The 14,627-nt window shown below is 40.5% G+C and overlaps 1 long non-coding RNA gene across 2 annotated transcripts in view; it reads right to left on the reverse strand.

Annotated features, from left to right (window-relative positions):
• Positions 1–11,569: 11,569 nt before the first annotated feature.
• The window catches only part of LOC112548002, a 107,351-nt gene continuing 104,293 nt past the window's right edge, over positions 11,570–14,627 (reverse strand). For both annotated transcript variants that reach the window (XR_003091813.1, XR_003091811.1), the window contains one exon: positions 11,570–12,512. This is a non-coding gene — a long non-coding RNA (uncharacterized LOC112548002). The remainder of the gene's footprint in view (positions 12,513–14,627) is intronic.

Raw genomic sequence — 14,627 nt, forward strand, 5'->3', positions numbered from 1 at the left:
CAGTCAGCAGTGCTAAACAGCCTGCTTAGAGTGCTGTGTAGATGCAGCTATACTGCTTTGTGTTAGGAGACAGCCTTCCAGGAGCGGTGTAGCAGGCACATGATAAATTTACTGTGTAGGTGGGATCTCATCTGGAGATGACTAGCCCATTGACTATGCATGTTCTCAGGATTGGAGCACTACAGAATAAGTCAGAATATAAAGCTAACTTAATATTTAGGCATACAAATAAAAGTAACCTTATAATGATGCCTCCAGAGCATTTGTGATTTCCCACTGTCTGTCAACTGAGCTTGTTCAGTGGCAATTGAAGATTCCTAGTACTTCGGAAAGTCAGGTCACTTTTTAAAATAAAATGTATCAGAGGTCCAAGCATAGATTTCAGCGCCTGATTTTAACCACCTGGATTTGAGTATCTGGAGATATATATGGATTTAAATCCGTTTGACTTGCTTTACTCAGCTCTTCCTCATCATGCAGGTCTATCCTCCCAAACAAACACTATTTTAAGATGTATAGATGTTCTACCACATAGAAGACCCCCGAAACATAAGAAAATAATCTTGGAGATGTACTGCAGCAATGTGAAAACAAACTTTAATTATGTGCTGAAATGATGTGGAAATTTTTACTGCGTATTTTACATAAACAAGTTCATTTGTTCGTTCGGTAAACCTGAGGCACTTCAAAGCAACTGTTTATATTAAGGATGAAACAGAAAATTTTGGTTGGTGAAATTCCATCTTCACACCTATGGAGTTGTCAAGCAGTTAAATAAACATTAGAGAGCTCATATTTTTATGCTGAAGGGGACAGCTCAAGCCAAAAGTGTAATTTCTGGATGGAACATCTACATGTGTTAGCTGATATACTCATATTAATGGAGACAAAATGACCAGTGTTAGTTGACAAGTCGGTTTTGGCAGAGCTGATCTGTACAACCTGCACAAGCAAATGTTCAGTTACAGATGTGGATTCAAGTGACTGAACTGAAGGGGTTCTATAGTGAAATTTAGGATGATACGGAGAATTGTGGTGATAATTTGCCCTGATTCACGCTTTTGTTCAATCACAGAGAAGTCAAGGCTTTATTTGGGGGGTGGAGGGGTAGGAATAAGAATAATAGATACTCAGGGGGAAAAAGTGCTTATTCTATGCTTAAGAAGTTTCAGTCACCCAGTACAGGAGGAGCGATGTGACTAGGGTGACCAATCACACAATAAGAGAGATAAATAGTCAAAGATCATTGACCAGGGTCATCCAGTAATCTCAGGCTGAAATATATTCATAAAACAGTTGTGTAATACGTGACTTCATAAATATCAGTGTCCATTTGCAGAGGTATATACATTCTTCCCTTGTGGATGCTTATGTTTGGGAAGTGCAGTGGTAGACAGTGCTTGCCACACAGAATGAACCACAATCCCTGAGAACTGTGAGGGGAATGGGACTATTTGACTGGAGGACCTGTGTCTGTATGAGCCTTCTGTGACTATACCATATCTTTCTGGAAGGTGTTTAGTCAGAGGCTCTCCATTAATGCTTATCCCTGGGATTCCCCTCTTTTAATGGGGTGTCCTATGTGGAGGCTCCATATAGAAGATAATAGAACCTCCAGTGTTTCAGATTTTGCTCTGTTCCCTCCACTAGGTTCAGCAAGGAGTATTTGTGGTCCAGACCTGCCCATTCTCTGCCTCTTCCCCATTTGTACATCATCAGGCTCACTCCTTTGAGTGTCTAGTGATCTAGCTGCAAAAGTGGCTAATTCCCGTTCCATGTAGGGCATGCATGCAGAATCTAAGGCTGTGTCCTGATGGGCTGCATTTGTCAATGGAAGTTTTCTTAGCTCAATTCCAGTGGGACATTTTTCTGAGTAAAAATGGCATAAGGACTAAACACTCAGTCTAGTGAACAGATTTAAGAGGATTGTGTTCTTGTTCCATTGTTTTTAGGACCATGTAGGAGAAGAGTCCTAAAATTGTGGTAGTGGGACTTTTCCATTGTAACCCAGTATGACAATACAGAAAATGTTGAGCAACACTGGCTGTCTGCACGAGATGCTAACTGCGCAGTCATTACTGCGCAGACATTTAGTATTTGTATAAACAGTCTGTGCAGTAGCCAAAGTTACTGCGCAGCAGTGCCGCCAAACAGCTTGTTCCTGACGCTGACTGTGTGGTAGCCTGAGACTACTGCACAACAGCATCACATCGTGCTTTCTGCCAATTGACGCTACTGCACAGTAGTCATGGGCTACTGCGCAGTCAGCGTTTTGGGTAGATGTGGTCATTGAGTTGAATTTGGTTCTCTCCATCTAGTAAAGCTTACAGACATTGAGTTTATCATCAGTAGGATATGCACATCTGGCCTTCTCTCTCATGCCTCCAGAGAAGTTTGGGTATTGAGGTTATACTGCATTGTCCCCATTATAACAGCATGAATAATGAATCATTTTTAGTTTTAACTAAATTAAAGAAACTTTTAGACTCTTTGGCTGTTTTGTTGAGTGGACTGAGTAAAGGACTAATGAACCACATTCATGCCTGCTTCCTTAAGCTTATCTACAGAATGAGGAATGTAGTACTTTCTGCAGCAGAATAAGAAATGTGATTCTATCTGCCTATACTTGTTTTAAACTGTTTTCAGTTTACTCAGATCATTTTAGACTGTTTTTGCCCCCAACATACAATAAAAATGTTGGCAAATGTGTGTGTTATTCAATGCACCGTGACTGTTAAGGATCTCTGGCCAGGTGACAAATACATCATGATGTGTCATGTACATTAGTCATGGTGTGAGTTTTATACCAACATTTTTGTCCTTGATTCATCTTTTTCTGGATCCTAAGCACTTTGAGAAGGGAATCATCTTAAATGTGGTGGGAGGGAAGGGGCTTTCCTAGTGAACAGAAAAACATAGAATTTCTGTTGGAAGACATGCCTTATTGCTGTTGATCCAAGGCATTGTAATGGCACCTTTTTTCCTTAGCTATCTGGATAATATTGGTAATTGCAGTTTGTAACACAGATTTCTCTATAGACTGAACCTCCCTGAGGAAGCAGAGGGACTCTTTAGTAACTTGTCAAACTGGTTTGAGAATGATTTAAGTAAAATAGTTTGGGACAAACTCTTACCTCCTACTAAATTCCCTTTGTTCTACCAGAGCAGCATAGAGGAAACTTTAAACTAGCCCTAAAATTGCTACTGAAGATACTTTGAGCTTAGGAAATTTCTCAGCTGGTGTCAAACCAGCTAGGTCAACCTCATTCCACTTCCTTTTCCCTTTCCCTCTCATAACAGGCATGTTAAGCGCAGTACAGAACGGCTAAAGTCCCAGCTGGCATAAATTAGAGTCCCCCGTGCGCTTTGTTAAGCTGCAGTTTGGGCCAAAATAGCCCCTGAGGGGAGTGGAAAGGTGGTTCAGATGTTGACCCAGCTGAGGATTTATCTTTTTGTGTTGCTTTAGCCTGTCTAGTTTTGATTCACTTAAAGCAAAGTGGAAACAGCTTGGAGTAAGTTTGCATTGGAATGAACCCTCAGTGGACAGATTTTTCAAAATAAAGACAGACCACAACCAGAACTGGTTACTCATAGTACTTTTTGCTGAAATGTGTGAGGGAACAGGAGAAGCGGGAAGCTGACCAAATTGTATCCGTGTCCAAACATCCCCTAATTTTGGTTTCGTGTAACCTAAACCCAACCCCCCAAAAATCAAACCATCTTCAGCTTTGCTCAGCTGTATAGACAAATGCATAAAAATGAAATAAGCTCACTGTAGCCTATTCCTCTGCTTGTAAACCCCAGCAGCAAACTCTATGGCCTTTTGCCTTCAGTATATTGGGTCAACCAGAGTCACAGGAAGATAAATTTGAACATCAATACTGGGGGAATCTAGATTAACTTCTTAATCAGTCTGTTCAACTTATTACACTCTACTCTGATGCTAGGTTTTTAAAAGAGCATTAAAAAGTTGTCAGTGAACTACAAAAAAAAAGAGCAAGAGAGAAAGAAAATCGTAATTCAAACTTTCAGCCTGGTGGTTTTCCTCAAGCTCTTATGCAAAGCCAAAAATGCTTGCATGCAGACTTCAAGTGTGATTTTGATTACTCTCACCTCTGATAAATGTCAGGCCAAGAGGTGAAGATGGTAGGACATCAGTGCTCTCAAGGATGCTGGCATTCTCCCCAGTTTTATGAGTAGGATCCACCTGCCAGGGAGTGATTGATTGAACCATCTGGCTCTGCATTACACAGTGCAAGAATGCAAAACTTGCATGAAACCAGATAGGCATCATTTGTGCAAAGCAGTCAGTGGATTCAGAGTTGCCATATTAACTGTTTAAAATGGCATGGAAAAATTGAGCAACATGTTATGTCTCCTATCAGTCTAAATGACTTACTTCAGCTAGATACATTTTCAGTGAAAACTTAAGTTGGCCGATTAGAGAATGAATCACTGATGTAAGTGGTAGATCACAGTTGTGAAAGACCTTTTCCGTCACTGATACAGAAACAAGGGACTGACATGCAATTGTTGATTAGTTTAATTCCCTTTACCTGTGATATGGAATTAGGAAAGAAGTGCAACAAAGGTGATGGAGCCAGGGCTGGGTGATAGGAGTGATGGCATCTATGCTCAAGTTGGCTGCTTGATTCATTCTATATCATTAGGCAGGCCAATTAATACATTTGTACTGAAGCTTATGCATTTTATTGTACCTACCTTACAGAGGTGTTGTGAAGTAAAATGATTGTTTATGGGGTTGCAAATCCTGAGTTGAAATATGCTCTGGAAAAGCAAAATTTTCCTGTTCTCTGTGTCTCTTCCAGCAAGAGATCAAGAGTTCCAGTGACTTCCTGCCTCCCTACCAACTCCCACTGCCTCAGGATCTCGTCGGCTCCTCAGGCTCTGCCGGGCACCAGCCGCTAAAGCAGCATTATGGAACTCCTAAGCCCTACAGCTTTCTTCCTCCCAGGTACCATGGGCTGCAGGGAAGCTTATTTCATTGTAAAAATATTTTCACAGGTCAAAAGCACAGCAGGAGCTTAACAAAAATATTGTTTTTATTCTACAGTAATTATTTTGATGGTTCAATCATGGAAATACAGGGCATTTCACAAGAAGTTCTGCCTTGGGATATACTAAAATTACCATGTATTTCAGGGGTCAACTAATGACATCTGGGCAAGGGAAGGCAGTTGTAGGTACTAGTGACTTTTCTTACTAAAATGGAGAATAACCACCAGTAAGGAATCATAGGATCATTGAAAATCGGGGTTGGAAGGGACCTCAGGTGGTCATCTAGTCCAACCCCCTGCTCAAAGCAGGATCATCCCCAACCAGATCATCCCAGCCAAGGCTTTGTCTAGCCAGGTCTTAAAAACCTCCAAGGATGGAGATTGCACAACCTCTCTGGGTAACCTGTTCCAGTGTTTTACTACCCTCCTAGTGAGAAAATTCTTCCTACTATCTAACCTAGGGGTATTCAGCCTTTTTAAAACAAGTGTACTCCTTTGGTCTCAAAGTGTCAGTTTATATACCCCTTTTTTTTTTTTTTTTCTTGTGAACATATTGAATAAAATTGGCCCCAGGTCCAACCCCTGAGGCACTTCACTTGATACCAGCTGCCAACTAGACATTGAGCCATGCATTATTCCCTTCCAGCCAGTTTTCTATCCACCTTACAGTCCGTTCACCCAGCCCATACTTCCTTAGCTTGCCTGTGAGAATGCTGTGGGAGACCATATCAAAAGTGTTGCTAAGATCAAGGTACACCACATCCACTTGCCTCCCCACATCCACAGAGCCAGATACCTCATTATAGAAGGCAATCAGGTTGGGCAGGCATGACTTGTCCTTGGTGAATCAAGCTGATTGTTCCTAATCACCCTCTTCTCCTCCAAGTGCTTAGAAATGGATTCCTTGAGGATCTGCCCTGTGATTTTTCGAGGGGCTCCTAATCTGGTAGTCTATAACAGACTCCCACCACAACATCACCCTTGTTGCTCTCCCCTCTGATCCTAACCCAGAGACTTTTGACAGGCCTATCTCCAGTTTCATAGTGCAGCTCTGAGCAAGCATATGGCTCTTTTACATAAAGTGCAACTCCTCCTCCTCTTCTCCCCTGCCTGTCCTTCCTGAACAGTTTGTATCCATCCATGACAGTGCTCCAATCATACGAGCTGTCCCACCACATCTCTGTTCTTCTGGTCACATCATAGCTCCATGTCTGTGCAAGGACTTCCAATTCTTCCTGCTTGGTTCCATTTGTGTGCTCTGTGCATTTGTGTACCTCTATTGCTAGGGCTCCATATCTATTCTCTGAATGAATTGCTGCAGGTGGAGGTGAAGATTTCTGCCTGCTGCCAGAGGTCACAAGCTTCCTTCTTCCTGGGAGTCCATGTCCTTTCTCTTCTCTAGTGCTGTCTCTAGCAGTTCTTCCTCCACAGTCCAGGTCTCCTCCAGCATCGAAGCAGTGAACTTCTCATAGTGGTGGTGGAGGTGGAGAAAGCTTCAGATCCTCACCGCCTCCTCCTTTAGCTCTCTTGCCTGATCCCTGAGAGACACCACCAGGAGGCACCACTCACATCGCAGACACCCCCCGACCTGGCCATCACCAGAAGGAACCTGCAAGCCGCAGTCCCCACAGTGTCAAACCTGGACCTGGGTGGCAGCCTCAACGGGAGCAGTCCTACCTGGACAGAAACCTCACAGGTGCAAGCGGAGGCAGTGGCAGCAGGTCTGGCATTGCGTCATTCGCCAGCCATTTCTCTGGGTCTCTTAATCTGCCTCTTCTTCCTTATTGCCCTTCTTCCAAGCACACCTTCCCTAGTGAATTCATCTGAAAGCTGGCCTCGTTAGTGTTCCTAGACCCCAGAGGGTTCCCTTTTCCCTGCTGCCTCGCACCAAGCTGAAACGCTTTCCCATCAAAGTAGGGGGATGCAAACTGACCTTTGACCTGACTACAAACGGCTTGCCCTGTTTGCTGCCCCCGTTCTCTGGCTTCCTGGTTACTGCTGGGCCTGGACTGGCTCTGCCTCTCGTTAGGGCTTCTGTCAGGCACTGGCTGTGCTTCTTGGAAACAGACCTTCAGGGCTGGTCTCAAGCAAGTGTGGAGGAAGTCTAAACGAATGTAGTTTACTTTCTTCTTTTCTGGCCTCTTTACTGAGTCAATTAGATCAATGTAGATTTCTTAGAATCTTTTAGATTTATTTTAGACTCCCTGGATTTACCAGGCCAACTCCAGAGGTGATATTTAAGGTGAATTCTTTAATACTAACTTAGGCTCCTTCACTTCATAATAGCGAGTGTTTTGGAGCTGTGCGTATTCACTCTAAGGATGTCTAGAAGATTCTAAGTCGGTATGCGCCTCAATCAGTAACGTTCCCATAGTTTAGGTTGCATAGAAATCACTATAACGGTAAAGAAGACAGATTTATGGTGATCCGTAAAACCTTAATTCTACCCCTTGTGCATCTATTAGCTTCGCTGACTGAGACAGAGGTCATGGGGAATAAATGGTATGTTATCTTGCATCATAACGTATAGGCACAATGGTGAAGCGCTCGTGTTGTAAGTTGTACGACTCATCTGGCAAATACTAATATTCTGGTGCTTGACTTTGGAATAGAAATAACATTCCTTCATGTCGTTTTGAGTGTGTGGTTAATTACTTTAGGATTTTTTTTAGAATTTTTAAAAACTGGTTCTTCTGCATGCAGTTGTAACAACCCTTCCATCCAATGATGAAACTTAAGTAACAGGAGTAACGTTAGCTAGCAGTACTAGACGATCTTTTTCTTAGAGTGGGGAGATAGGCTGCTGGATCAAGCGAACAGTCAACTTCCAGAAAGAGTCTCTCTCATATCCCGGGGGTTAAGGGATTTCCTGCCTTGTACATTTTCCTCAGAGGGTTGGGGGGGTTTTTTTCCTACTAGTACCTTTTACTGCATCTGGGAATAACACTGGGAGCCTGTCTCTCTTTGTCCATGTTCAGGTTTTGGCTGTGTTACTTTTCCCTGATGAGGTTGTAACTGGGCTGTCTGTGGGATCAATTGGTTTGGCATGGGAAGGGGCACAATTCAGTTCTCTTTTCCCAACCTGCACTAGTCTAGAACCTTATTGGTGGTATGGATGTAGCCTTACTGGATGTCTTGCAGGACTCGGAGGGTCTGCATTGCTCTCCTTTCCTGCCAAATGTATTGGCAAAATTTCCCCAGAATGAGCCTGTTTGGATGGATGATAGAACCTGAAGTCAGGTCTCCTAGGGCATTGTAGCCACTGGTTGCCCAGGGTGATTTATGTCTTATTGATTCTTTAGCCATTTCAGTGTCACAGTTGTGGTCATGTCCAACACAAAAGTAGCTTAAGAAGATTGATTTTGACTTGTCAGAAATTGTTCAGTTGTTCATTTTAATACCGGTTTAGCCCCAATTATTTACTCCCACTCAGCTTATCATATTGTAAATGTGGGTTGCTCTAAGTCATAATTTTGTACAACGCAGTTGTATCAGATCAGGTTTACCTCTCTGGATAGAAAGTGATAAACTTTTTAGGCAACACTTTCCTCTCAATCCACATGTCAGATCTGGAATCCAGTATTCTTGTCTTCTTCCATGTCCCTCACTTCCAATGGAAAATATAAGGGGCAAAAGTCACTATGCAGACCTGAGAAATCTAATCATCATTAAACCTTGATTTATTACCTGCCGTTTATTGATAGTGTGTGGCATTTCATGTACGTATAAGGGAATGCTGGCCCATCTCTGATCGTTGCATGCTTTTGTTTACATCTGTACTCACATGAGACACAGAGAGGGAGGAGAACCACATTGTAAAGGGGGGAACCCCTACTACGTGGAAATGCTTTAAGAAAACTAGAAACTCCCTGCTTTGATAACACTGTAGGCATCAACACTATTATCTAGGACTCTATGAATAAACTCTTGGTTAAAAGGGGGATCTGGCTGCAATGTTAAATCATCTTTCCATTTCACTCACTCAGCAAATGAAATCCATGCACAGAGCAGGCCCTTTTGGCATCTTCTTCAAAATGAACATCTGGATGATTAATATGAAGGTGCACTGAAGCTGTGTCTTTTATCTACACTCTAGCAGTGTTTAAGGCGGTGTTTAAGTCTCACTAGCACTGACAGCAGACTCCAATACAGAGCATTTCCTGCATTTCAGAATCTAAGTAGACAAGCTGGCATGTAGGTTTTTAGCATCCAGTTTATTGAAAACCTGTCTTTTTGCTAGTGATGCAGTTCACAGGTATACTCTCAGGACAAGGTAGCATTGCATACAGCTTATTCATAGGCACAAAGTGTTTCTGAAGGAGAGGAAGATAATTGACCTTTTTTTTTTCCAGGGTCACTGTATATCTCATGCTAATTACATACACATATGAATTTAGAGCTGAGTGATACAAGTATGTTAGAATTGTCAAGATAGCTGGGTTGGTCATCCTAAAATGAAAATAACTCTGTTCTAAAAGAGAAAAAAAGTGTTTGCTGCTTGAATGTGAAAGGAGTAACACATGGGAACATGGGCCTCTTGAGGGACAGCCTCCTTTGATATAGTCCTGTCTATAGAAAATGAAATGCCTGGTAGTCTGAGAAACTTAAATAACTGCAGTCTTTGCAAGTATCTATGGACCATCAGTACTTAAATAATATTCAGCTCACTCCTTATGTTTCCTATTGCAGCTGTGCTTTTTCACCTTACTTGGTTTAATTGTCCCTAAGCACATATGTCTCCACTTCCCTTTCATTCGAGAGTCTGAGTGAAAGTTCGAATCACGTCTCACAAGATGCTGGACCAGGATAATTAGCTAGGTACATTTGGAATACAGTTAACAAACAAAGGGATAACTGGCTAGCAGACTGTCAATAGGAGAAGAAAAGTGGAGTAGTGGACTACATACAGTACATACTACTGTAAAATGGTTGTTTTTTAGAAATCACCATATTCCACAAACAAGTCAAATTGACCAGGTGCTTACTAAAAAGGAATGATTTCCCCCTTTAGCTGGTGATTAGTTTATGCCCTGAACTGGTCTGCATAATTTTTATCCTAGTATTTATTATAACACGGGCTATTCTTACTCATGTAGGTCCTGATTCAAAACCCACTGAAGTCTTTTCAATTACATTAATGGGCTTTGTTTGGATCAGACCCTTAGACTTTAGAGTTTCTTTGGAAATTTGGTAAACTTTGGCAATGAGTTCTACTGACCTTTTCATAAACTCATGAACAAGATGATGAACTCCAACAAGTATATACAGCTTACATTGACTTAGCACCATGCTGATATAATTTTCATATAATGATATGAAAAACTCAAAATGAAAGACAGAGTTTGCTTCCACAACTGTGTTGGTTTGTAATCCATAAGAAACTGAGGTGTAGAACAGCTTCAAACAGTGTTTCACATAATAAAGAGAATAAATTTAATTTTGCATCCATCATACTGAAGTAATATTGGTATCAATGGTGTTAGAGAAACTGCAGATTGCAAGTAATCTAGCAGAACCCACAATGAACCCACATCCTCAATGGGTCCCACAGAGAAAGATCAAGTGCTGTCAGTGGGAGGCCATGTGTTTGAACATGTATCTTCCAGGGCAACTGGATGTAGTTTGTATTTCATAGTACCATGACTTTTACTCTTGGCTGTGCTCACACATTATATAGCATTTGGCTTGCTTAATCTTGCATGAATTCATTATAATTACAGACCTTGGTCACATGCTGTGTGACTTAAATCAGTAAGGTGACAAGTGAAACAACCAAATAGTGAGTAGCATATATCTCTATGAACACAATTCCCAAGCAGTCCATTGCAGAATTACAACTGAATGAGTTCTTCCTAGTGAAAAATGTTCTTGGTTAAAGGTAGCTCCTTTTCAGCTTCTGAGAACATAAAGTGTTTATTTGATAATTTGCCTGAACAAATTGTCGCCTATGACTATTTGCTATTTTACGCACAATTTGCACTTGGTCAGCTCAGTCAAACAACATTGTCCTGATTGGATGACCTAAGCTTCATATATTTGTTCTTTGCAAACTTTCAGGCACTAACACCCTTCCTCAGGCATAGAGAGAGTCTGCTGGTGAATTGTAACAATTCACAGTTGTAACACAGTTCATCAGCAGACTCTCTCTATGCCTGAAGAAGGATGTCTGTGCTGCAAAGCTTGCAAAGAACAATTTTTCAACTATTTAGTTGGTCTAATAAAATATATCACATCTACCCAAAGAACCTTGTCTGCCTATGTCCTTAGAGTTAGACCTACACAGCTACAACCAACACCCCTAAGCTTCATATATAGCATTTCTGTTTGACAATAACTTAAAAACACTCAGAACTGTTAATAAACTCTTATAAATGAATAATAATCTTTCCAGACTGGACTCAAAAACATTCACATAATAGCTTTTGTTATCAAATATTCATATACTCACTTTTGTTTTTTAAATATTCTTGCAGGTAAAACCTATCTTACCTCAATACATGCACATAAAAATACTTAGGGACACAGGTGTAGTGTAGTAGTGCATGCTATTTTCAAGAGTATTCATAAATATATTCAGATATGTTTTCCCCACTTTACACTGAAAGTTTCCCCCATGATCCCATAAAACGATTGTATAATCCATGTTTATTTCCAACAATTGTAGAGAGGAAAAATGAAGATGAATTGTTCACTATGAAAAGTTCATCCAGTTCTTACTGGAAGGATCAAAATGATTGGACAATAAAAAGTTTAAACTAGCTCCTTCTTACACCTGCCTCTGTCAAGTGATCAAAAATTTTTTTTCTTAATGTGCGTACAGTGATCTTATACTACCAAGCCTCCTAGCACCTCTATAAGGGCCATAACAAAAAGAATTGTATAGCAGTGTAAGTAAAGTGTATGTGAAAAGATCATTAAATCTTTTCCATTGTATAAAACTCAAATATATTATTGCCAAAAAGAAAATGGAAAGCTCTTAATCTTTAGGACATTCTTTTATTAATCCTTTTATGATCCATTTAGTTTCATCCAGAGCCGGTTTCTAATAATGTCAAATTAATGTGCCATTCTTGAGAAAATTCCAGTACTTTGCCAGCTGCTGCTTGCCTTCAAATGATAGAGCATTAACTTCCCCTTCTATATTTAGAGCCTTTCCTCCTGACATAGCTGGCATAGCTTTCCTCCTGACCTCTCATACATTTTGCACTATTTAAACAGTAAGCAGAATCATGAAAAAGGACATTTCACCCTGTGTATGTTTTTACCACTACCAATCAACATGGAATCTGATGCATGGGCACCCAAGCTTTGCCCAACTGAGGTCTGGGTTGGTAGCTTGCCAAGATCTCAAGGGCAGAATCACTCGGATAAAACAGAGAAGATTACATGAGTAATCTGTAATAGTAGGAGTAATCTTCTTTTGTATGAAGGTTGTGATCCAACGGACATATTGGGCCACAACAGGAAATGCTTCATCTCATTCCAAGTTGACATCTAAAAAATACAGAAATAGAAATGAAAGCTAGAACAGGTATTAACTCTGAGATATCACCATGTTCAGCTACGTATAAATGCCTCGGCACAGAACTACACAAACGAAAAGGAGATGTAAAGTTTGAAAGATAAGTTCATCCTTTAGATTATCTGCATTGTTTTGATATATTTATTAAACACAGCAACCAGAAGCAACCCTTCTGATATTTGTAGACAATACTGATGCCCAAGTGATCGGAACTCCCTCCTGCAAATGTGACTATTTCTGTCATTCGTGAGTCCTTCATAAGTGTTGCATAGTGGAGAAAATATTCTGTGGCACAGAGAAATTTCCATCAAAGATCACAAAGCATTTCCTTTTTACTGAGATGACATTTTAGACTCAGTGCAGCATAACTAATGAGTTGCGTAAAATTGGCTGTAAATAAGAGGCCGCAGTAGACATTGCAAAGTTGATTTGGAACAGGCACCATGTCCTTTTCCTTCACTTCTTCTGCTTCATTGCCAACACAGAAGCATATTATAGATCTGAAATCCTACTTAAAATAAGGAAGCTGAAGCTGTGGAAACAGGACAGAACATGGATACAATATTTGCATTAATTAATCAGAGGTAAACTGTCCAATATTTGTCACATTTTTCCTGATTCTAAAACAGATGGGCTGAATGATACATTTATTAGATAATGGTCTTTCCTGTTTATTTTGCTTCAGGTGACTCAAGGTGCTCATTTCAGTTTGTAGGACCTGAACCACTTCTTGTGTAGCAGCGAGAGAATTGCTAAAGATTCCAGTCCAATGAGCTTTATCTCTGATTATCCCATGAACAGAGAATATAGTTTCATTTAATCCATCAGTGTGAGAGAATCAATAAAATCCACTCAAAGGACAGGCTTATTATGAAACAAACCTTCACAGAATCTGGCTCTCCTCTACCCCAACACGTTCTAGACAATAGCGTAGAATATAAACCATGCCGAATGTTTTGGGCTCAACTCAGCCTTCAGGAAATTTGGTACCACTCCCTTCAGCTTCATTAGCTAAAATCATACCTGAATTTTCTGGTATGACTTTACGCATTTCAAAATCAGGCTGCCAAGGAATATTCATAAATTTACTATTCTGCTTTCCCAAGAATGCCATTGAGGTTTAGGCAATGGCCAAGGACGCAGGAGATTATTATCTATTCCTGGATTTGTCAGATTTCTTACATGACATTTGACAAATCAAGTAATATCTTTGTGCCTCACTTCTGTTCTTATAAAAATGGTAATGAATATAATACCCTACCTCTGAGGTGTAATAAGACAAAAATCAGTAATACTGGTGGAAGTTCTTGGTTACCATGTAAATAAGTGTCATGGAAAGGTACCTCCCTTCATAAATAAATTCATTCCTTACAAGAGTTCTAACAACAGAAAGTTAATACTTTTGTGCTCGCAAATCAGAATTTGTGTTGCCCATGGACCTATGCAGACAAAAATCTCACTGTGCACATACAGCGTTTGGCACCAATTAAACAGAGTTTTGAAATTCTGGTCTTAACCCCTGCCCTGCTACATATACACAAATGACGCAGCGCTGTCACCTTCTCCAGCATATCCTCTTATGCCTCTACTTCTATCAGTTGTGTAATTCTCCCTTGTAGTCAAAGAATGGAGAGGCAATGTTCACCAGAAGACATTGTACATGATGATGCAAAGTTCACCAGAAGACGTTGGAGATAGATGCAAATAAAGGATGTTTGAATTCCCCATACTATCTGTCCCTGTTCCATCTTAAAAATCTAAGAGCTGACAATTTGAAATCAAGTCTGGGGAATAATTATGCTCCAGCCCTGTAAGTCATTTCAGTAAGCAGGAAACTTTACAAAGAATTAAATATGAAAATAAATGCATAGTATGAAAACACTGCTTTTAATGCACTCTTTCATTCTGCTCTATTGTAGAAGCACACAATGCTTTTTAGTGCTATACACAGAGATAGAGCTGAAAGAGTAGAAGGTGAAGCATTAATTATAGCACAAAGCAGTACTTAAAACCCTTGGTAGTGCTGAGCTACAATAATGTACATTATAGTCTCCTTCTAAACTTCAGCACTTCAGGCTCCCATCTTT

Source organism: Alligator sinensis, unplaced genomic scaffold (assembly GCF_000455745.1).
Source record: "Alligator sinensis unplaced genomic scaffold, ASM45574v1 scaffold76_1, whole genome shotgun sequence".
Taxonomy (NCBI): Eukaryota; Metazoa; Chordata; order Crocodylia; family Alligatoridae; genus Alligator; species Alligator sinensis.